This window comes from Podarcis erhardii (assembly GCF_964252035.2).
Source record: "Podarcis erhardii genome assembly, chromosome: 16".
Taxonomy (NCBI): Eukaryota; Metazoa; Chordata; class Lepidosauria; order Squamata; family Lacertidae; genus Podarcis; species Podarcis erhardii.
The window spans coordinates 29,800,781-29,823,298 of record NC_138514.1 but is presented as its reverse complement, the minus strand read 5'-3'; the positions used below and the strand labels follow the sequence as shown (position 1 = coordinate 29,823,298).

General features: G+C 46.1%; 1 protein-coding gene and 1 long non-coding RNA gene across 9 annotated transcripts in view; one reads left to right on the top strand and one right to left on the bottom strand.

The window, feature by feature from the left end:
* AUTS2 (activator of transcription and developmental regulator AUTS2) overlaps nt 1-22,518 on the bottom strand; it is a 690,192-nt gene that overhangs the window by 636,010 nt on the left and 31,664 nt on the right. The gene's annotated exons all lie outside the window — the stretch shown is intronic.
* Nucleotides 789-5,376, top strand: LOC309331456. The gene is made up of 3 exons (XR_014151857.1): nt 789-843; nt 3,644-3,732; nt 5,005-5,376. It is a non-coding gene; the product is annotated as an uncharacterized lncRNA (long non-coding RNA).

The window sequence follows — 22,518 nt, the reverse complement described above, 5'->3', positions numbered from 1 at the left end:
ACCAGCCCTTTCTACATGATGAGGAGTACCACATACTCCTAGGCCAACACTACAACTACAACAACAAAAATTCCCCTTACCTATTTTGGTATTCTCCCTTGCTACTCACAGAGCTGCACACACCACTTCTCCTTTGATTAGGCAGATCAAACAATTTATTTCCTAAAAATGAATACGTACAAGACTGGAAAAACCATTTCAGTATACCGTGGTAGAAGCTGTGAGATTCCTCCCGCCCCGTACCCCGCTGCTGAACCCAGTCGAGGCCGAAATATTGTTTACTGTAGTTGAAAATTAAGTTCCTAACTTGCGAGGCGTAACTGGGGTGCTGAGCAGAAAATGGGGATAAGATCACAAACCTTGCTGAAACAAATGGCATGCCCGCCATCCTTTCCCTGTGTGGAAAGGTACAGCAGTTGGAATGGAAGTTTCTCGAGCTGGGAAGTTTCTAAACTAGGATGTGGTGTTACAGGAATGCCAAGGCTGCAGGCTCCAAAGTGGCGGTGGGGTGGAAGGCTACACCATTCTGGTTTTCACAGTGGCCCACCAGATGCTTATGGGAAGAGCACAAGCAGGATGTATGCTCAATAAGCAGTCTCCAGCTCATGAGTCACAGAAACTAATACTGGAGATTGCTTCTGCCGCTGGAGGCAAAAACCAGGGAACATAAGAATAACCTGCCGGATCAGGCCAGAGGACCATCAGGTCCAAACATCACATTCTTACAGTAGTCAGCCAGGTACCCATGGGAAGCCCACAAGCAACAGTACTCTCCTTTCCTGCATTTTCAGGTATTCAGAAACATACTTCCTGCAACACATGGAGATGGAACATAGCCATCAGGTTAGTAGCCGTTGACAGCCATAAAGGTAAAGGTAAAGGTAAAGGTAAAGGGACCCCTGACCATTAGGTCCAGTCGTGACCGACTCTGGGGTTGTGGCACTCATCTCGCTTTATTGGCCAAGGGAGCCGACGTACGGCTTCCGGGTCATGTGGCCAGCATGATTAAGCCACTTCTGGCAAACCAGAGCAGTGCACGGAAACGCCATTTACCTTCCCGCTGGAGCGGTTCCTATTTATCTACTTGCACTTTTACGTGCTTTCGAACTGCTAGGTTGGCAGAAGCAGGGACCAAGCAACAGGAGCTCACTCCGTCGCAGGGATTCGAACCGCCGACTTTCTGATCAGCAAGTCCTAGGCTCTGTGGCTTAACCCACAGCGCCACCTGCGTCCCACATTGATAGCCATAGCTGCTGTGAATTTGTCCAATCTTCTTTTAAAGCTATTCAAGTCGGTGGCCATCCCTGCCTCCTGTGGAAGTGAGTTCCCCACAGTTTATCTTTGCACTACATGAAGAAGGGCTTTCTTTCTTATTTCCTTTCCAGAATCTTCCAGCATTCAATTTAATTCAATGTGCAGATGTGAGAAGCATCCCACGTCTGAACTCCTCAAGGCTGCCACATCCTAATACCCCCCCACTTCCCCACAGCAGCTAGAAGCCCCTCCTCTTATTAGGCGAGTTATGGGATCAACCATTTTCTTTTGGAATGCTCTGTGACATCACAGCAGTTAAGCCAATGCCTGAGGAGCTCGGGACTGTTGCTTTATAGTGTTCTCTCCTTCTCAAAGTTGGCTGCTCAAGGAGAAAAACAGCAATTTTAGGGCTGTCAAATGATCCACACAGAAGGCCAACCAAGAACACAGTTCTAATAGTTCTCCTTGCATGATTTAAAAACACAACAAAAACCCTTACAGGGCTGAATCTTTTTGCTTCCAGACATTGTGTGTCTCCACCTCTCTCCTGCATCTTGATGAGTAACCAGACCTGTAATCCAAAGTAGTGCAACCCACTCCCTGATCAACCATCACAGTTACAATTGGATCCCATTAGGCCAGAAAGGAGGAGACTGTAACTCCTTGCTTGTTAATTGCCTTTTTGCAAAGTCCTGCTTCTGCAACTGGACTTCCTTAAACTGACTCCTCTAGCTGCTATAATCTTTGGAGTCATCTCTGTCCTGATGAATGCAGGGGCAGACATCTGAAGCACCACATCATACTTGACCTTCCCAAGTAATAATCCCACTATCTTTCCCTTTCCTACAGTGAGCTTTTATATATATATATTTTACACAAACATTAAATATTTACTTTGATTGCTATTCTCTTTCATGAGTGACTGAGCCATAGCGGGCTCCAAAATGCTGAAAGGGAGCGGCATGTGAATGCATCACTGTCTTGAGAGTATGGCTGCATTTGCAAAAGGCAAAAAGGAAACTACACAAGCTCTGCTCCCTGTAGGGCTCAGCCAAACATCTGGTTCGCTCGCAGTTTACAAATGGTTTCCCTGATTAATCATTCACAGAAAACGACAGCGGTATACAGCAACCGAGTCCAAGGCGCTGCTAGCAAAACCACAAGTGTCAGCCACAATCGGCACAGCCCGGCCCTACCGTTAGGCAAAGGGAGGCAACCAGGTGGCTGAGGATGGAAGGTTTGTCTTCATTTGCTTTGCTTTGTTTTTGCTTTTAAAAATGCATTGGTGTTCTCGTTTTGTATTTTCCTGTTGCGGATCGCCCTGCAATCTTCAGGTGCAAATTTAATAAATGAATAAATGTAATAATAAATGAATAAACAAACAAACAAACAAACAAACAAACAAAACAGTGGAAGCTCCCAAACAGGGCCAGGCCGCTCAGGAGGCAAGGTTGCCTTAAGGCAGCCTTTCTCAACCTGTGGGTCCCCAGATGTTGTTGAACTACAACTCCCATCACCCCTAGCTAGCAAGGCCAGAGCTCAGGGATGATGGGAGTTGTAGTCCAACAACATCTGGGGACCCACAGGTTGAGAACTGCTGCCTTAAGGTGATAGATTCTGGATAGCTTGAAAAGGCTGCAGATCTGCCTCCTGCTCCTGCCAGATTCTTTGCTGTGTACTCACCGCTTCTGCTGGGTAGTGGCTGTTAGTATTTCATGCAGCCGATGCTGCAAATATGACTAGTGTGAATCACATGCCTGTCTGAGAAGACTGTGGGAATGGAAGACAGCCTTATCTCTCTTCCACTGTATGTACAGTGGTACCTCGGGTTAAGTACTTAATTCGTCCCGGAGGTCCGTTCTTAACCTGAAACTGTTCTTAACCTGAGGTATCACTTTAGCTAATGGGGCCTCCCACTGCTGCCGCGCCGCCAGAGCACGATTTCTGTTCTCATCCTGAAGCAAAGTTCTTAAACCGAGGTAATATTTCTGGGTTAGCGGAGTCTGTAACCTGAAGCGTATGTAACCTGAGGTACCACTGTACTTTGCAACGTACTTTCACTTTTGGTTGTTGTCTCGGAGGGGAAGAGAATGGTTGCCATTATGCTGTACATAGGAGGGAGACAGTCAAAGAAACAAACATACAGAGGGGAAATTCTGTCATAGAGCTACACAGCCAGTCACAGCATGTGCAGCCTCAATGAGGACCATGCCACTCTGACACACGCAATGATCTCGGCTGCTGCACTTCCAACACCAACAACATCTGGAAGGCCACATGTCCCCCTACGTTAGAGTTAGTGGATCCATCCTTGAGCATTAGCAGCAGAGGTTGTTTATATATCCAAGTTGTCAGTGGTTTAAGCTGAAAGCCTGTTTTTTATTTTTAGGATTGACTGCTAGTCATGTTGAATCTCCCTCCTGACAATCCAGAACTGTCCACCATGCTGAGAAGAGGGAGAGAGAAACCGACTATAGGGTGAGTTCACAGGGGTAGGAGGACACTTTCTGCCCCCTCAATATGCTCACAAGCCTACACACAACATGAGCGCCATCTTTTCCTGCTGAGGAACGTGGGTTTTGTAGCTTCTCCCGCCGACCAGCTGACAAGTATTTCTCCTCAACGTGAGATGGAAGCTTCCAATTAATGGGAAGAAGGAACAGTCTCTCTTGTCCCTAGTGAAAATTAGGAGAACACTGGGTGGGAATGGTGGTTTTTGTCCATTGGGACTGGTAGGACAGAAGCCAGGGAGACAGATAGTAGGGGGAGCCAGAGTCAATGTTAGATGGAGTCAACTAATTCTACAGCAGTAATAAATTCATCTTAATAAACAAACTTCAATTGTTGGGAGTTTCTCCCATTTGCTTCCTTACCTCTTTCTTTCCTTCCCAAAAATCAGTATCAGGTTTATATATATATATATTGAGGATACTTGAAAAGCTCAAGGGAAGCAAAAACAACAACACAACCCAGCTTATGAAATCTCCCCAGAAAAGTCCTTTAGGGTTTGTCCCCTAAATTGTGATACTTTAGTGCAGGCATAGGCAAACTCCGGCCCTCCAGATGTTTGGGACTACAATTCCCATCACCCCTAGCTAACAGGATCAGTGGTCAGGGATGATGGGAATTGTAGTCTCAAACATCTGGAGGGCCGGAGTTTGCCTATGCCTACTTTAGTGGTCAGCTTCTCAGAAACCCACTCCTTTCCATACCACACTTCTGAAGAGAGGCTCCCGCCAAACCTTTCCAGAATCTAGGGAGCAAAATCATTTGTGTTTGTGAAAAGCTGCCAACAGAAAAGCTGCCAACAGAAAAGCAGTGCAGTGCACATTTATATAAGGAACGAATTCAGCTTCTTGTGGCACATTGTGAGTCAAGATTTTTTTGGTGAAGTTACAGATAATAATCCCAATTATTTGCTTATTTTACTATTTGTTGTTATGATAAATGCATGCATTAGGGGAAATGGTCTTGGAAATTTTGTCATCACATTTGTTTTGTTTAACTCAGTAAAGTTTGCCTTGGAGGGAGGAATGCAACAGCAAATCTCTCGGGAAAAATGCACACCTCTGTGATAAATTTTAAGGAGCCCCTTCCCAAAAATAAATGTTTATGTACTTTCTTTCATCTCATCTGTCAGCTGACATCTTCAATGACAAGTCGGTGTCAAAAGAGAGAGACAGAGAGAGCATGTGACGGATAGCTAGTTCAGCCTTGCTATTGACTCCTGGCAGCTCTTGTATTTTGCAGTTCTTCATTTGGAGACATATCACTGCATTTCAAAGAATGCTGTTGACTGTCGGATTCATCCCTGACCACAGAGCAGGTGCCCTCAGAATAAACCCCACAGAGAAAAATAGAAGGCTGCGTGTGGAGAATGCTTCAGTTGCGTGTTTCCCCCGTCATATGAGAGGCTTTCAACAACAGAAAAAAAACACCAAAACAAAAAGCAAAGGACCCACTCAGGCAAAGGGAAGCAGAGATAAGAGGGAGCTTTTGTAAGGCTGGCTGTGCAGATAGCATGAACCAGACAACAGATCTAAGCGACTTCCGTGACAATGCCCAGTGTTATTAAATGCAGAGAACAGCTCTCGCTCAGTTTTGCTGTCCCTTCACAATGAATTTGAATCAAAGGAGGGAACTTCCTAGGGCTCGGGGAAAACCTCAGGTGCAGAGAGGGGGCTCTCGCTCTCTTACCCCAGGCCAAACCCTTCCAGGAGGGTCTACTGCAGTGGTCCTCAAACTTCCAGGATAAAAATTTGCTCATGCCACACCAATGTTTTTATTGGTAAGAAACACATTGGAAAACAAAAATACACTGGAAAACAGAAGAGCACAACTACTTTACACATACCCTCCAACATTTCTCTGATGAAAATAGGGACATGCCATTCCATTATGATAATTTTACTATTTATACCCCACACGTCTTACTGGGTTGCCCCAGCCACTCTGGGCAGCTTCCAACATATATTAAAACATAATAAAACATTAAACATTAAAAAAAAAAACACTTCCCTGCACAGGATTGCCTTCAGACAGATCAGGGGGTAGATAACTTTATATCCTCCAACATTTCTCCAATAAAAATAGGGACATCCTAACTAACGAAAAGTGAGGGATTCCAGGATCAAATCAGAAACCGGGATGGCTTCTCTAAATCAGGGATGTCCTTGGAAAATAGGGACACTTGGAGGGTCTGCTTCGCAATGTGATACTGGGGCATCTAAAAAGTATAAAACAAAGGAGCTACAGAAGAACACAAATCATTCCCAAAATATAATTATAAACAAGCTTCTTATGTACCTTAAATATGGATACAAACTCTATGAGAAGCGTGAGCTTGCTTTTGCCAGGTAATCTCATTTATATTAGGTCTAACTGGAGACAAACAAACTCTCATCTCCTAATCAACACAAAAAAGCCTCTGACTTTTCTGAACTTTCATATTTGTCAGAGTTGAAAATCCCTGATCACAACACTGTCATGGGTGCTGTAGCAGAGAATCTCCAGCCAATATGACTTCTGAAGTACCTTCCAACTCTATGATACTAGGAGCCAGGAGAAAAAACACCTTTCTACCCCACTTAGCATTCACACTTTGAGGCATGCAAACATGGGTTTTCAGGTTTACTCTGCAATTGACAGAATCACTGTTTCAATCCAAAAGGACAAAACCAACCAGAAGCTAAATGTTTCCTTCAGTTTCTCTCTCGTCCCTCAGTCAAGACATTACTTGTATATCTCCCCCAATCATTTTGAGTCTCTCCAGACCATCTGTTGTTAATTTTCTAGCTCTATTCAGTTACATTCCTGGCTACATTTTTAAGCAATGAGGCCAATTACACACAAGGCAGGTTTTGGCTGTAAAACTTTAATGCGTTTAAAGTATATAGATAATAAAAAAAAAACCCACCACCAATAGCTATTTTGTGCAGTTGACCTGTTTAAGATGCATAATTCAACAATGCTAAACAAAGGTATCAAGGCTTTCCCCAACCTTAGTCTCACTGCAAGGAGCAGGAAGAGGACAAAAGAAGACTTCGTTGACTCTACCCATCATTGACTCCAGTTGCATATACTATTGGACCCCTGCCTTCTGCCCTACCAGTTCTAACAGACTCCAAAACCCAGCAGAATAATGTGGAGGGGCCACAGGGCCGGTTGCCCTGGGTGCAAAATTGTTAGGGATGCAAAATTTTGCTGCCTCAATACAGCTGTGTGCTTCTGTTGTTGGGCTCCATTGAAAACAGCTTCCCCATGTGAACCAGGAAGTGACCTCCCCCTCCCTTCCACATGACCTAGGTGCTTGTAATCCATGCTATGCCACTGCCCAAACCACCGCTGAGTATTGCCAATAATACAACAGTGGATGCCAAAGAATCAAGACTCTCTACTTTTCCACATCACTTTGTGATTGATTGATTGATTGATTGATTGATTGATTGATTGATTTTAAAGTACTCATTTCATCTGTGAAACTATCCTAATATGCAAAGCATATTATTTTCACCAATATCTATCTGCATTTATGTGCACACTTTACCCTAATAATAATAATAATAATAATAATAATAATAATAATAATTTATTATTTATACCCCGCCCATCTGGCTGAGTTTCCCCAGCCACTCTGGGCGGCTCCCAATCAGTATTAAAAACAATACAGCATTACATATTAAAAACATCCCTGAACAGGGCTGCCTTAAGATGTCTTCTGAACGTCAGGTAATTCTTTATCTCTTTGACATCTGATGGGAGGGCGTTCCACAGGGCGGGCGCCACTACCGAGAAGGCCCTCTGTCTGGTTCCCTGTAGCCTCACTTCTCGCAATGAGGGAACCGCCAGAAGGCCCTCGGCGCTGGATCTCAGTGTCCGGGCTGAACGATGGGGGTGGAGACGCTCCTTCAGGTATACAGGACCGAGGCCGTTTAGGGCTTTAAAGGTCAGCACCAACACTTTGAATCGTGCTCGGAAACGTACTGGGAGCCAATGCAGATCTCTCAGAACCGGTGTTATGTGGTCCCGGCGGCCACTCCCAGTCACCAGTCTAGTTGCCGCATTCTGGATTAATTGCAGTTTCCGGGTCACCTTCAAAGGTAGCCCCACGTAGAGCGCATTGCAGTAGTCCAAGCGTGAGATAACTAGAGCATGCACCACTCTGGCGAGACAGTCCGCGGGGAGGTAGGGTCTTAGCCTGCGTACCAGGTGGAGCTGGTAGACAGCTGCCCTGGACACAGAGTTAATCTGCGCCTCCATGGACAGCTGTGAGTCCAAAATGACTCCCAGGCTGCGCACCTGGTCCTTCAGGGGCACCGTTACCCCATTCAGGACCAGGGAATCCTCCACACCTGCCCGCCTCCTGTCCCCCAAAAACAGTACTTCTGTCTTGTCAGGATTCAACCTCAATCTGTTAGCCGCCATCCAACCTCCAACCGCCTCCAGGCACTCACACAGGACCTTCACCGCCTTCACTGGTTCTGATTTAAAGGAGAGGTAGAGCTGGGTGTCATCTGCATACTGATGAACACCCAGTCCAAACCCCCTGATGATCTCTCCCAGCGGCTTCATATAGATATTAAAAAGCATGGGGGAGAGGACAGAACCCTGAGGCACCCCACAAGTGAGAGCCCAGGGGTCTGAACACTCACCCCCCACCACCACCTTCTGGACACGGCCCAGGAGGAAGGAGCGGAACCACTGTATAACAGTGCCCCCAGCTCCCAGCCCCTCTAGACGGTCCAGAAGGATGTTATGGTCGATGGTGTCAAAGGCCGCTGAGAGATCCAGCAGAACTAGGAAACAGCTCTCACCTTTGTCCCTAGCCCGCCGGAGATCATCAACCAGCGCGACCAAGGCAGTTTCAGTCCCATGGTGAGGCCTGAATCCCGATTGGAAGGGATCCAAATGGTCCGTTTCCTCCAGGCGTGCTTGGAGTTGTTCAGCAACCACCCGCTCAATCACCTTGCCCAAGAATGGCAGATTTGAGACTGGGCGATAGTTGGCCAAATTGGCCAGGTCTAAAGATGTTTTTTTAAGAAGCGGTTTAATGACCGCCTCTTTCAGCGGGTCTGGGAAGGCTCCCTCACAGAGGGAAGCATTCACCACCCCGCAGATCCCATCGCCCAGCCCTTCCCGGCTCGCTTTTATCAGCCAGGATGGGCAAGGATCAAAGAGACAGGTGGTCGGTTTCACTCGTCCAAGCAGCCTGTCCACATCCTCGGAGGTAACAGATTGGAATTGATCCCATGTAACAGGACCAGACAGAACTCTAGCACTCTCCCGCCCTGGCCCTGCTCCCACGGTGGAGTCTACCTCCTTCTGAATCTGAGCGATTTTATCTGCAAAAAACTTTGCAAAAGCATTGCAGGAGATCTTGGGGTCCCTACCAGGCCCCGGTGGTACAGGTGGTTCTGATAGATTGCGAACCACCTGAAAAAGTCTCCTGCTGCTGTTTTCTGCAGATGCAATGGAGGCGGTGAAGAAGGCCCTCTTCGCCGTCGCCATTGCCACTTGGTAGGCTCGACGTTGAGCTCTAACCCGTGTCCGGTCTGATTCAGAATGAGTTTTCCGCCACTGGCGCTCTAGCCGTCTCAACGATTGTTTCATCACCCTCAGCTCCGGGGAAAACCACGGGGCTGTCCGGGCTCCATGCAATCGGAGAGGGCGCTTCGGAGCCAGACAGTCAATAGCCCTGGTTAACTCCGCATTCCAGCGGGCCACCAGGGAATCAGCTGAAAGGCCATCAACTTGGGATAAAGCATCCCCTACCACTCTCTGGAAGCCAATTGGATCCATTAAGTGGCGGGGGCGGACCATCCGAATCGGTCCCACCTCCCTGCGGAGGGGAAGGGTTGCGGAGAAGTCCAGTTGCACCAGGAAGTGATCTGACCATGGCACTTCTTTTATTTCGCTTTTAGTTAATGTCAGATCACCAGCATCCGTAGAGGTAAACACCAAGTCTAAGGCATGTCCGTGGCTATGAGTTGGGCCAGACTTATTCAGGGACAGCCCCATGGAGGCCATGCTTTCCACGAAGTCCCGAGCGGCCCCTTGTAAGGTCGTGTCGGCATGGATGTTAAAATCCCCCAGGACAACCAAGCTAGGTGTCTCCAGGAGCATATCCGCCACGACCTGAAGCAGCTCGGGCAGGGAATCCTTGGTGCAGCGGGGAGGTCGGTACACCAATAGGAATCCTGTACTGCCCCTATTGCCCAACTTCCAGAACATGCACTCAGAAAACTGGGTCTTCCCAATAGGACGCCTGGTGCAGACTAATGACTTCCTAAAAATCACTGCAACCCCCCCTCCCCGCCCACATGACCTGGGTTGCTGTGCGTAAGAGAAACCTGGTGGGCAAGCAGCGGCAAGGACAGGCCCATCTGCTTCATCCAACCAAGTCTCTGTTACACATGCCAGATCAAATCCTCCATCCATGATCAAGTCATGGATGGCAGTGGTCTTATGAATCATTGACCTGGCATTGCACAGCAACACTTTCAGGTCATGTGGGTATCCCTTGCTGATTCTAGTATCCATCCGGTCAGGACCAGACCCGGAGGCAGGAATAGTCCTCAGACAACGACTAAACCTGCCTCCTCTGTAATGACATGGTCTGGTCTTAGCGTAACTCCTCCTCCTACCCGTGATCACTGAGATCGGTTGTCCCAGTGCATTCCCCCCTGTGGAACATGCCCCAGCCATTTTGTGGACTGGGGCCCACTCCCCGGCAGCCCTGACCCCTCCCCCTAAGAACAAAATAACAACTTATACAAACAAACAAAACCAATAAAACAATACAAACAAAAAATGTAAAAATTACAAGAACATCAAAATAAAAAAATAATTCCCCAAACCCAACCAAACTTCCATCCCACCCCCACCCCCCATATACAAAAAATCCAAAAGAAATTTTTTAAAAACATTTTAAAAACACTCTGTGCCCCTCCTGCAGTAACACTGTCCTAGTGAGGCCTGTCAGGCCCCGCCTTGGGCCAGATGGTAAGTGGCAGGAAGGAGCAGGACCCTCAGGCACTCACTCAGGGGAGTCCTCCTGGGCAGCAGGCAGCAAGCAGCAAGCAGTCCTAGTGAGGCCTGTCAGGCCCCGCCCCAGGCCAGATGGTAAGTGGCAAGAGCAGGGCCCTCAAGCACTCACTCAGGGGAGTCCTCCTGGGCAGCACTGTATATGCACTGTTGTACACTGTTACTTGGCTGGAGAACTACATTGCAAGATTCAGAGAAGTGTGACTTTTGACTGGTAGCTGTGTTTCAGTTTGTGTGTTGCTTCTGAAAGTGCAGATTAGGTAGGCTCCACTTTAAATGCAAACTGAATCAATTTTCTCCCCGATGCCTAATGCCCACATTCATTCATCACTGTGCTGGTTTGGGTTCTCCTGTTTACATTTTCCCCCTTTGCACTACAAGCTTGGAGATTTCCCTCACTAGTCTGCTGATAATTCCCCCCCCCCCTTTTCTGTGTGAGTCACACTGTTTTAGCTGCATAAAGATCAGTGGTGCTCAGAGCAGCACAGCAGAAAAAGTGCACCAAAGGAGAGGGGAAAACAGCAGCTCTTTGGGACCCTGGGGGTTCGTATTGCCTGGTGTCCCAACAACTCACTTATCATGCTCTGACTTCACTTATTGGCTAAAAGCATTGACAGACAGGAGCAGCAAAACTGGTTCACTTTACAGCAATTGATTAGAATTCTATCGGCACATCCTTTCTAGGAGGGCTAGAGACTTACTTATTTTTCAGAAAATGAAAGCTTAGAGCCTAAGGTCTTTCCCTGGGGGTGCTAATGAGAACCTTTGGTGGTGGCATGGTGCCCACGAGTGCTGGGTGTCAACCCCTGTTGTACAGGATTCTGTACATGTGTCCTAAGCAGTCAGGTTAATAAGATTGCTCTGTGGATATATCCACCCACATTCTTTAATATTAACCTCTCCTGAAACACAACTCTCACTTATTTGTATGAATTATGTGCCCATCCAACTAACCGGTGTATTCATTTCCCCCATCTCTTGCCACTACAGCTTATAGGGTTGTTTTTTCTTGGGTCAAGGGACCAGCATGTCCCATTTGGTCGCTTGAACTCATCACCTTCCTGGTACATGAGATTTACAAGCACCTGCCCAAGGGGATGACCAGCCAACTGGAAAAATACATACTTGAAAGGCGACGGCATAGGCCGATGTTTAATGCAGAATTTGCCAACAGCTGGGTTCTCCAAAGACCACTAAGGTGACTCCCCTAGAGGCAAACAGGAGAGTGTGTTCCCACCTGAGCACATCTGAGAAAGCAGCAAGAAAAGGCTGTCCAGATTTTGACACTCACCATCCCTAACAGATCTCCTTTCTTTTTTAACCACATTGCATTCCAAACAATGTATGTGTTGATCTGCTAAAAGTTCTCTTTTTCAAACTCAGCACTGTCATTTTCGTTCAAAGCCTGTCACTTTTCTCCGTACAGAAATCTCAGACCTCTGAGGCAACATCTAGATGGAAAGGGTAAAGGTAAAGGTAAAGGTAAAGGACTATTAGGTCCAGTCATGGCCAACTCCGGGGTTGCGGTGCTCATCTCGCTTTATTGGCCAAGGGAACCGGCGTACAGCTTCTGGGTCAAGTGGCCAGCATGACTAAGCCGCTTCTGGTGAACCAGAGCAGTGCACGGAAACACCGTTTACCTTCCCACTGGAGCGGTACCTATTTATCTACTTGCATTTTGACATGCTTTCAAACTGCTAGGTTGGCAGGAGCAGGGACCGAGCAATGGGAGCTCACCCCGTCACGGGGATTCGAACCGCCAACCTTCTGATCGGCAAGTCCTAGGCTCTGTGGTTTAACCCACAGCGCCACCCGCGTCCCAACATCTAGATGTAGCAACACCTCATTCTTCTAGAGAGTGAGGGGTACTGCTTCTGGAACCTCAAAGCACTCATATTGGGAGCCACAAGTAGAGAACTCAACATTAACCAAAAGCGTGTGGTTTAAAACTTGAGTGTAAACTCATTTTTTTAAGAACTGCTTGCCCGGCATCCCACGTTTTCAGAATTTCACAAGCATTACGGTGCTACAGTTGAGATCCATTTGCTCTCTGACATTTGCCCTTATTTTATCCTCTGTCAGTTTTGACAGTCAATATTTACCAGAGAGCTTTGGAACACCTGCCAAATACTTGATATTTGTGTTTGAGTATGGGTTCTATGATATCTAGCTGTCTGAGCATTAGCAAATCAATGGTCTTTAACACTTGACAGCAATTGAAACCAGGCTGAGTTTTTCTTATTCTTATCATCAGGGAAGCTGAGCTGATGTTTGGCCGTTGTGGATGGACGTTGGAAAATTCATACCCAACACTCCAGCTTTACATGGATGGAAATAGGTACCCAGTGGCAACCTTGTTCTAATACCAAAGCACACTGTCTGAGCTCCCCCTGCCCCCAATTATTACATAGAAAACTTGAGCGGCAGTGTGCAAAACGGTAGGCTCTGCGCCACATGCTATCATACTGTGCATGTTCATTCTTTAATGAACATGCATGCATAAAGGGAAAAAAATCCATCCACTCCCCATGAGAGATTTAAGTTCTAGAGACCTTGGGAGGGACCTAGTTATAGAGGAACAACAATTCTAGAAATTCATCCTGGGGGATGTTGAACTGTTTTTTTAAAAAAAAGATTCAAACTGGAACATTAGAATCAGGAAACAGAAACTGGGACTATCTAAAAATGGATGACTCTCTCACATTCAGGTTCTCATTTTCCTTAAATTCAAATTCTGTTCCCTAGAACCTCAAATTTAGTACTCTGCATTTAGGCACAAATTTGAATAATAATTAAAAAACCTTCCCCAAATTTCTCAGTGTTTCAGTGTGAATATCCCCCTATAAACATATATTTGACTAATATATACATTTTAAAAAGCTATTTCCCTTAATACTATGCTCATTTGTATGCATTAAAATAATGCACGTTTTCATGGTTTCCCTAAGCATTTATGTACGCATCGGTTGTTTAAAGAACTGCATTGCAAAATTCGGAGAGGTGCAAATTCTGAAGGAATTTGTTTCATGGCCTGGCTTGAGAAGCGTGGATTCATTTCTTTGCAAGATGAAACCAAAATCACATTTCTGCTCCCTCTCCAAACCTCTCCCTCCTAAACAGAAGCAGCTAGAACCCACGAAAGAGCAGTACAGTAGCCCCAAAATCCACTGAGGGGAAAAATTAAGGCTTGTTGCATTTTGCTCACAAACGGGGACATAAAAGTCTGTCCCTGAAAGAGCGATTTAGCAATCCATTAGCGTCTGCTTACAGTAAACACAGCCCAAGCTGTTCAGAACGCCGAAGCAACAGCACTACCGTTAATGTAAAATATTAATGTCTCATTTGTTCAACAATTTGGTGGAAAATGAAAAACTTTTAGGTTAATCATACACTGAACAGTTTTAATTAAAGCAGTTATAAAACAATTAATCCACAAGAACTGCCTTGGCTCCATGCCAGGGTTATTGGTTTAATGCTGCTAGGAAAAAATGCCTATTCTCCAACACCCCCTCTCCGCCTTTGACTTAATGAATGCTAATAAGAGACACAATATATGCATAAAGAGCTCCAAAAATAGTTGGCCCATCTGGTTTCCATTACAGTTTGGATTTGTCCTTTCACATTGATAGGGGGTTTCTCTTTTCTTTTTCAAGAATGCTTTCCTTCTCGAAAAGCATTCAAAACTCTGTGGCACATTTTGCTAAACATAGGGGTGGCCCATGAGTGGCACTGTGGTCTAATCCACTGAGCCTCTTGGGCTTGCCGATCAGAAGGTCGGCGATTTGAATCCCTGTGACGGAGTGAGCTCCCACTGCTCTGTCCCAGCTTCTGCCAACCTAGAAATCTGAAAGCACACCAGTGCAAGTAAACAGGTACGGCTGTGGTGGGAAGGTAAACTGTTTTTCTGTGCGCTCTGGTTTCTGTCACAGTGTTCCATTGTGACAGAAGCTGTTTAGCCATGCTGGCCACATGACCCGAAAAGCTGTCTGTGGAGAAACGCCAGCTCCCTCGGCCTGAAAGCAAGATAAGCACCGCAACCCCATAGTCACCTTTGACTGGACTTAACCATCCAGGGGTCCTTTACCTTTTACCTTAGAAGAAGAAGAAGAAGAAGAAGAAGAAGAAGAAGAAGAAGAAGAAGAAGAAGAGGAGGAGGAAGAAGAGTAGTAGTAGTAGTAATAGTAGTAGTAGTTTGGATTTGATATCCCACTTTATCACTACCCGAAGGAGTCTCAGAGCTGCTAACATTCTCCTTTCCCTTCCTCCCCCACAACAAACACTCTGTGAGGTGAGTGGGGCTGAGAGACTTCAGAGAAGTGTGACTGGCCCAAGGTCACCCAGCAGCTGCATGTGGAGGAGCGGAGACGTGAACCCGGTTCACCAGATTACGAGTCCACCACTCTTAACCACTACACCAGACTGGCTCCTTACAGATCAAACAGCCACCCAAGGCAGTTGTGGGAGTGGGAAGAAGCAGCATGAAAGCTGGGGAGCGTCTTACCATCTCACAGAGAATGAAAAACTCTCAAATGACACAATGCGCAGAATTTGCCTGGACGCACTGGCAGAGGAAGAGGGGGGCGGGGGGAACGCACCACCCCCGGCACCACAATCCCAGTAGGGTGCCATCGCAGCTGCCCTCCCCCCGTGCTGGGCGCCACCCCCCCCCGCAGACGGCACATCACTCCCCCGGGACATGCGCTAGCCACGCCCCCGCCTGCTCTCTGCCCCCGGTGCCGGAGCATGAAGCTCTGCCACTGCCGGGGCGCAACCCTTCAGGAGAAACCACTTAACTGCAGTTAGAGCTGGTCATGTAAGAGCTTGGTATCTCTTAGAATAATAGGGTCATAAGTTGGAAGGGACCCCAAGGGTCATCTATCCTGACCCCCCACAATGCAGGAAACGCAACTAAAGCATCCATGACAGATGACCATCCAACCTCTGCTTAAAAACTTCCCATAAGGAGAGTCCACAACCTCCCGAGGGAGGTCATTCCACTGTTGAAATAAATAAATAAATATTTTTTAATTTATACCCCACCCTTCCCGGTTCAGAAAACAGCTCTTACTGTCAGAAAGTTATTCCTGATGTTTAGTCAGAATCTCCCTTCTTGTCATTTGAAGCCATGGGTTCAAGTCCTACCGTCTAGAACAGGAGAAAACAAGCTTGCTCCCTTTTCCATGTGGCATGTGCCCTTAAGATATTTGAAGATGACTATCGTATCTCCTCTCAATCTCCTCTGTAAGATTTGGAAACTATGAAAGGAGAGAGGAAAGCTCAATGATATTTTCATGGGTGGGGTGCCGAGTTTTTGCTCTGCATATCTAGCTTCTGTGTTGACCGATGAGCTCTTGTGAATCTCCTTTCCTTCATTCCACAAATCCCTCTCACCAGCAATCTGCACTCTGCAACCTTCTCAGATGATCGTGCTTTGTGATGGGGGAGAAAATTGATTTCATTTGCATTTTAATAAGAAACAACCCAATTTACACCTCTCCAACCAATACATTAAAATGGTAATGAATTTTCATAAGGATTATTCAAAACAAAAAACAAATTGCTACAGAAATGTGAATTTAAGGTTCGGAAATAAGAAACTAAAATTGAGTGATTGGCCCATTAGGGAATGTCATTTTAGGGGGTAAAACTTAATTTTTGCAAATTTATTCAGTGAGGGGGGTCATAAAAATATGTTTTTGTGTGTGAGGAATTCAAATCTGCTATTATTTTTGTGATTGGGCAACATTTAGCTTGGTAAGACCATGTCTGATTTAGAAGCAAATAAAGTGCTCTCAGAAAAACAGAGAATTTAAATTTTACCTTCAGAAAGCATCAGGTAATATAAAATAGTCTCTCTCTCTCTCTCTCTCTCTCTCTCTCTCTCTCTCTCTCTGTGTGTGTGTGTGTGTGTGTACATGCATACATATACAAACACACACACACACTGCAAGTACTTGGCAAACATTTCTAAGGATTTCTATGCATTTTTACAGACATTCCATTTTCCAAGCAAAACTAATTCATCTAACCAAAATACCTTTTGAATTCCCAAGTCAGGTTGCAACTTTTTTGCAGCCTTCATTTTTGGAATTTGAACGTTGAAAAATTCAACATGCCCTGCTGGCCCATTCCTTCTGGAGATCTCTTTACTCTTAGTTTTGAAATGAGCTGGGACTTTGGGGTGAACAGGTGGAGTTTACCCTCTCACCTCTCCTCGTGACTGCAATAGAAATCACTATTCTATTTTATAGAAGTAGCTCCCTTGCCAGTGCAAATAGAAGTGGTGTGTGGGGCATGTGTGTGTTTCGGAATTTTATTTGGACCTGTCTTGTTCCACTCTGACACTGGATTCCAATGGAGAATGTGGCGACGTAAAAGCTGGTTAGAAGTTGCAATGCCACAGGCAGCTCCAAGTGAGCAACTGGTTCTAACAAAGCCTGGGAGCAGACTGCAGCCTCTTAATTCTCTGTCTCCAGAGAAGAGATCTTGTTGAGATCTTCAGAGCTTTAAAGAACCAATATGAACACTCCCCCGCCATTCTATAGCCTCTCACCTAATGCAGTCCCTGTGCCAATGGGCTGGCTTGAAGGGTGGTGTGATACATCTGGTTCCTCCAGCGCTGGTGGCCCAGGAAAGATCTCTGGGGGCTCCTGTCCACCAGTCTCAGTGTGGTGGTCCCCTGATCTCCTGCAGCTGGCTCAAAGCCCTGAACTTGATCTGCCACCTTACCTGGTGCCTCAGCAGCCTTCAAGTCTACGTCTCCCCACCTACTGTGGTCTTGATGCTGCTCAGGCTCCCCCGTGGCTGCTATTTACATAACAAAAATGTGCAATTACAAAATGCCCCCTTCGGCCTTCAAATTCCCCCTTCAAAGGGGATTTCCACAAAACTAGATGCCCCCTCTGCGGGTGACAAGGCTGCTGCAAAATGTTTCGACAGTTCTGCTTTTCTGGGAGAGAACCTGCTGAATAGGTTAAGTGGAGGCCCTGAGATCTTTTTTTTTGAGCATTGTGAACCATTTAATTATCCAGAAGTTCCTTTGCCACATGCCTGTTTCTGAGCTTGTTAGTGGGCTGACCTTTTGCCTGTGGGAACCTCTGCCTGAGCGCTCCCAGAAGAATGGATGGCTCAGAAAAGCTATCATGAATGACAAGGAAGAGAGCGCCATGGAGTACACAGCTGAGACCTAATGGCTTGCCCTTGTCAAAGATGCTCAGGCATCACCCAGAAAGAGAGACAAATCAATGTTGTGCCTCATTGCGCTCTGTGATCCTCTGCAGATATCCTTGTTTGGGAAGGACTTTCTGAAACCAAAATGCTTTAGAATACCAGCACGAAAAGTAGGCCCACATTTGTGTGTGTGTGTGTGTGTGTGTGTGTGTGTGTGTGTATGTATTCAAGTATGTATTTAATCCACCTGCACTATCAACACTGTGTTACAAAGCTGCCTGGAAATGTGACATGAAGGCTGTCAACATCATCCCTGCCATGTAAAAGGTAAAGGACCCCCGGACGGTTAAGTCCAGTCAAAGGCGACTATGGGGTTGCGGCACTCATCTTGCTTTTCAGGCCGAGGGAGCCGGCGTTTGTCCACAGACAGCTTTCTGGGTCATGTGGCCAGCATGACTAGACCGCTTCTGGAGCAAAGGGACACCGTGACAGAAACCAGAGCTTCCTGCCACAGTTGGTACCTATTTATCTACTTGCACTGGTGTGCTTTCGAACTGCTAGGTTGGCAGGAGCTGGGACAGAGCAACGGGAGCTCACCCCATCAAGGGGATTCGAACCGCCAACCTTCTGATCGGTAAGCCCAAGAGGCTCAGTGGCTTAGTGCATCCCTGCCATGTAGGATTCCCTTATGGATGACCACAGTGTGTGGCATAGGGTGACATTCCCTGTTTGGCCTCTAGCAGTAAAAGGCCCTGGACCGCCTCTGCCCAGAACGCTGGCCTATTCAGACAGAATAATGCTTCCCTTGCACAATCTTGCTCCAATCAGACTGAGCATGCGTCTGCTAGCAAGGCTACACCTTGAGCAACACTTAAGGATATGCAGAACAGAAGACATCTCTGCTGTCAAAATCCTATTACTCTGCAGCAGGTCCCTCCTTGCCAGATAACACAATGCCAGCAGGCCTGCAGGGTATCCTCCAAAGCCAATAAAATAAAAACAAATCCAGTTATGCCAGAGTTAATCTACGCAAGTTCTCTTTCAGAGCATCAGCTGCAGGGGCTTAACAAATGCATTGTAGCATCCTCCCAGCAGGCATTGCTCAAGGTGCAGGAAGTTTGACACATACGCACACTCCGAAAAGAAGATTTCAGGAGAAGTGCAATTTTTAAAAAAAGAAAACAGAAAAGAATAGAACTGTTAATCTCACTGTACTTTATCTATCCATTACTTTATACCGCACAGTTACATATTTCTTATATAATTTCTTTTTACCTCCCTACGAACTTATATTTATGCAATACAATATGAACTTATATTTATACAATACAAGGACCAGTCTAATTCTGCCAAGATGTTTCCTTTTATTCCATAGTTTTTTAAATATTCTTCAAAGATTCCCCAATCCTTATAGACTTTTTGTCTTGGTTGGCCTCTTACTCTTGCTGTCACTTTCGCTAGCTGCAGATATTAATTGGAAGTCAGTTTTATATTTCTTCTCTATAATTATAATTGTGTTCAGTATCAGGAGTATATATGGTGATATAATTAATCTTATAGTGTGGTGGTTTGTTTGATTTTTCTGTTATTTGTTTGATTGTATGTTTGTTTACTTGTATGTACATCTGTTTTCTCATAAATGTATTTATTTTAAATTAATAAAGATATATTTAAAAATTAAAAAAAAGAATAGAGCTGTTCTGCCTACACGAGGCTTGACATAATGCCAGTGCTGGGTGCACAAATATTAAGAGCTTGTGCAGAGGTACAGAGAGGAACCATTGCTGGATGGCTATTTCAATGTCAAGTTCTAGTAGCATCAGAAAGAAAACCTCTAGCCTAATGGGAGAGAAATTCAATTGTTTGCATTTTGAAGGGGAACCTACCTGACTTGCACATTCCAAAACAATGCATGAATAGAAGCCCAGCCATACTTCAACAGTCGCACTTGCCTGAATTTTGCCATTCACTTCTCTAGCCAAGTAATGTGTATTTTTTAAAATAAATACAAATTCATATATTCATATATCTGGGCAAATTCATATATCTGGGCTAAGTGTGCATAAAAGTGCATTTAATGGTGAAAACATACAAAAATGCCTTGGCACTGGGGAGAAATAATTTTCAAAAATGTGAATTTTAGGCAAAATTTCATAGAAAAGGATGCATGTTAGGAGAGATTTGCACTAAAAAGCTGGTGAATTCCCATGAAGATTCTTTTTTTAAAAAATCATAAACTGATGTAGGAATGTTGAGAACTGAAGAATGAAGAAACAGAGAAGCCACAGTTGACAGATTCATCCATCCCTGCACTAACCACTTTCTCTGCACCATTATTTATTGTTGATTTGTCACATTTATATCCGCCTTTCCTCCCGGGGCTCAAGGTGGCAAACATGTTTCTCTTCCACACCATTGTATCCCCACAAAATAGCCCTGTGAGCTAAGTTAGACTGCGAGACTGTGACTCGCCCAAGGTCACCCAGTGAGTTTCATGGCTGAGCGGGGATTTGAATCCTGATCTCCCAGATTCTAGTCCAACACTCTAATCTAAAGGTCAGCAACCTTTTTCAGCCATGGGCCGGTCCACTGTCCCTCAGACCTTGTGGGGGGGACGACTATATTTTGAAGAAGAAAAGGAACAAATTCCTATGCCCCACAAATAACCCAGAAATGCATTTTAAACAAAAGCACACATTTTGCTCATATAAAAACACCAGGCAGGCCCCACAAATAACCCAGAGATGCATTTTAGATAAAAGGACATATTCTAGTCATGTAAAAACACGCCGATTCCCAGACTGTCTGTGGGCCGGATTTAGAAGGCGTTTGGGCCGGATCTGGCCCCGGGGCCTTAGGTTGCCTACCCCTGCTCTAACCACTGCACCACACTGGCACCATGCATCTTTTTGTACTAGAGCGGGGTCAAAAAAACTCTCTCCAACTTCCCTGTGCCATTGGTGCTGTGCAAAAATGGGGTCATGCTACTTCCATTGGCAGGGATTCTACATAGCAGGGAATTGAATGATAAATGGAAGCGTCCGTCTCTTTCTCTCCCCTTCCCACCCTCTTTTACCATCAACATCTCTGGGAATGGCATGACCTTAGTAGGTTTCATTGTTTATTTCTGTGTTAAACAGCCTTCCCCAACCTGATACTTTGTTTGGGACTACAACTCCCATCTTCCTTGACCACTGGCTGTGATGGCTGAGCTGATGGGAGTTGTGAAACAAAACACTCATAGAGGGCACCAGGTTGGGAAAGTCAGATTTCAATGGAAGAGCTCTAAGGAAAGCCTTTCCCCACATTGTAGCATAGTTTGCTGGTCCCAGGGGCTAACCGAGAGGCGAGGTCTGAGTCCAGTCCGAGGTTGATGGTGCGGTATGGAGGCTGTCCGTCAAAGCTGTAGCTGGCTCCAAGGTGGGGAGTCAGGTGGGGTCAGGAACTCTGGCAGAAGAGCAGGACAGGGTGCAGGCAGGAACAGGCTAGCAACAACGTTGCTCCCGGAACCTGGGACTGCGGCTGACTGGCTTTTATCTGCCCCAAGGCATAGGGTGGCCCCGGTCCACAGGTGACTCGCCTCTCCTGGCCTGGAGGCGAGCACTCCTCTTGCAGGAACTTAGTTCCCTCCACCTCTCTGCCCTGAGCCTCTGCAGCTCAGGAGAGGCTGGAGGGTTACTGGACCCAGAGGCAACCTCCTCTTCTCCTGGCGGGGCTGAGAGTGGAGCACCTGTAGGCAATGGGTCCTCCATCCCCTCAGGAGCCAGAGCAGACTCAGCTGGTGCCTGCACCTGAGGATCCAGCACAGGTGAGGACCCTTCAGGCTCAGGCCCCAGCCCTGGCTCAGCTGGTTCTGGAGGCGGGGACTCCTGTGCAGGCTGGGATTCCTCAGGTTCAGCCTCTGAGTCCGAATCCCAGGCCATCACACATAGAGTTGAATCCCCCACCTACTAAAAACGATACTAAATTCATCTTCCCATCTGGGCTGCCCATTGTTTCCCCAGCCCCCAAAATAAGCTGGTCTGCAAATCTATTTCATTATCTCTTAATAACTTTATCTGCTTTCCACTTAGCGAACACCTGTCACAAGCAGGTAGCTTCCAGGGGAATCAGTAGGAAGCACTGGCAGAAACAGGTGTTTCCCCATCACACCGAGAGTTTATCAAGGGTTTTGCATTATGATTCCCCGCTTGAAGCAGGTAAATTACTGAATCAATATAATGCTTCTGCCTTTAGGCATCCAACCATCTCCACCCCAAAAGTTGGCAGTGTGTGTCTTAATTTCACAGGGTTTTTCCTTGCTACCTCACATCGCCATATGGGAAATGAATCAAATGCATCAAAGGAAGGCCACGCCGGCGATCAGTTTTGTTCAGTTAAAACAAATATATAATTCACCAACACAGCAAATTAGCACACAGTGGCAGCTGCTTTTTTGTTGATTTAAAACATCTGTCATCAAAAGGTTAGAGACTCTTGGCATTGAAAAAAAACACAGCTGAGCAATGGGATATAAAAGAGGTACTAGTTGCATTCACACTGCGCATTGAA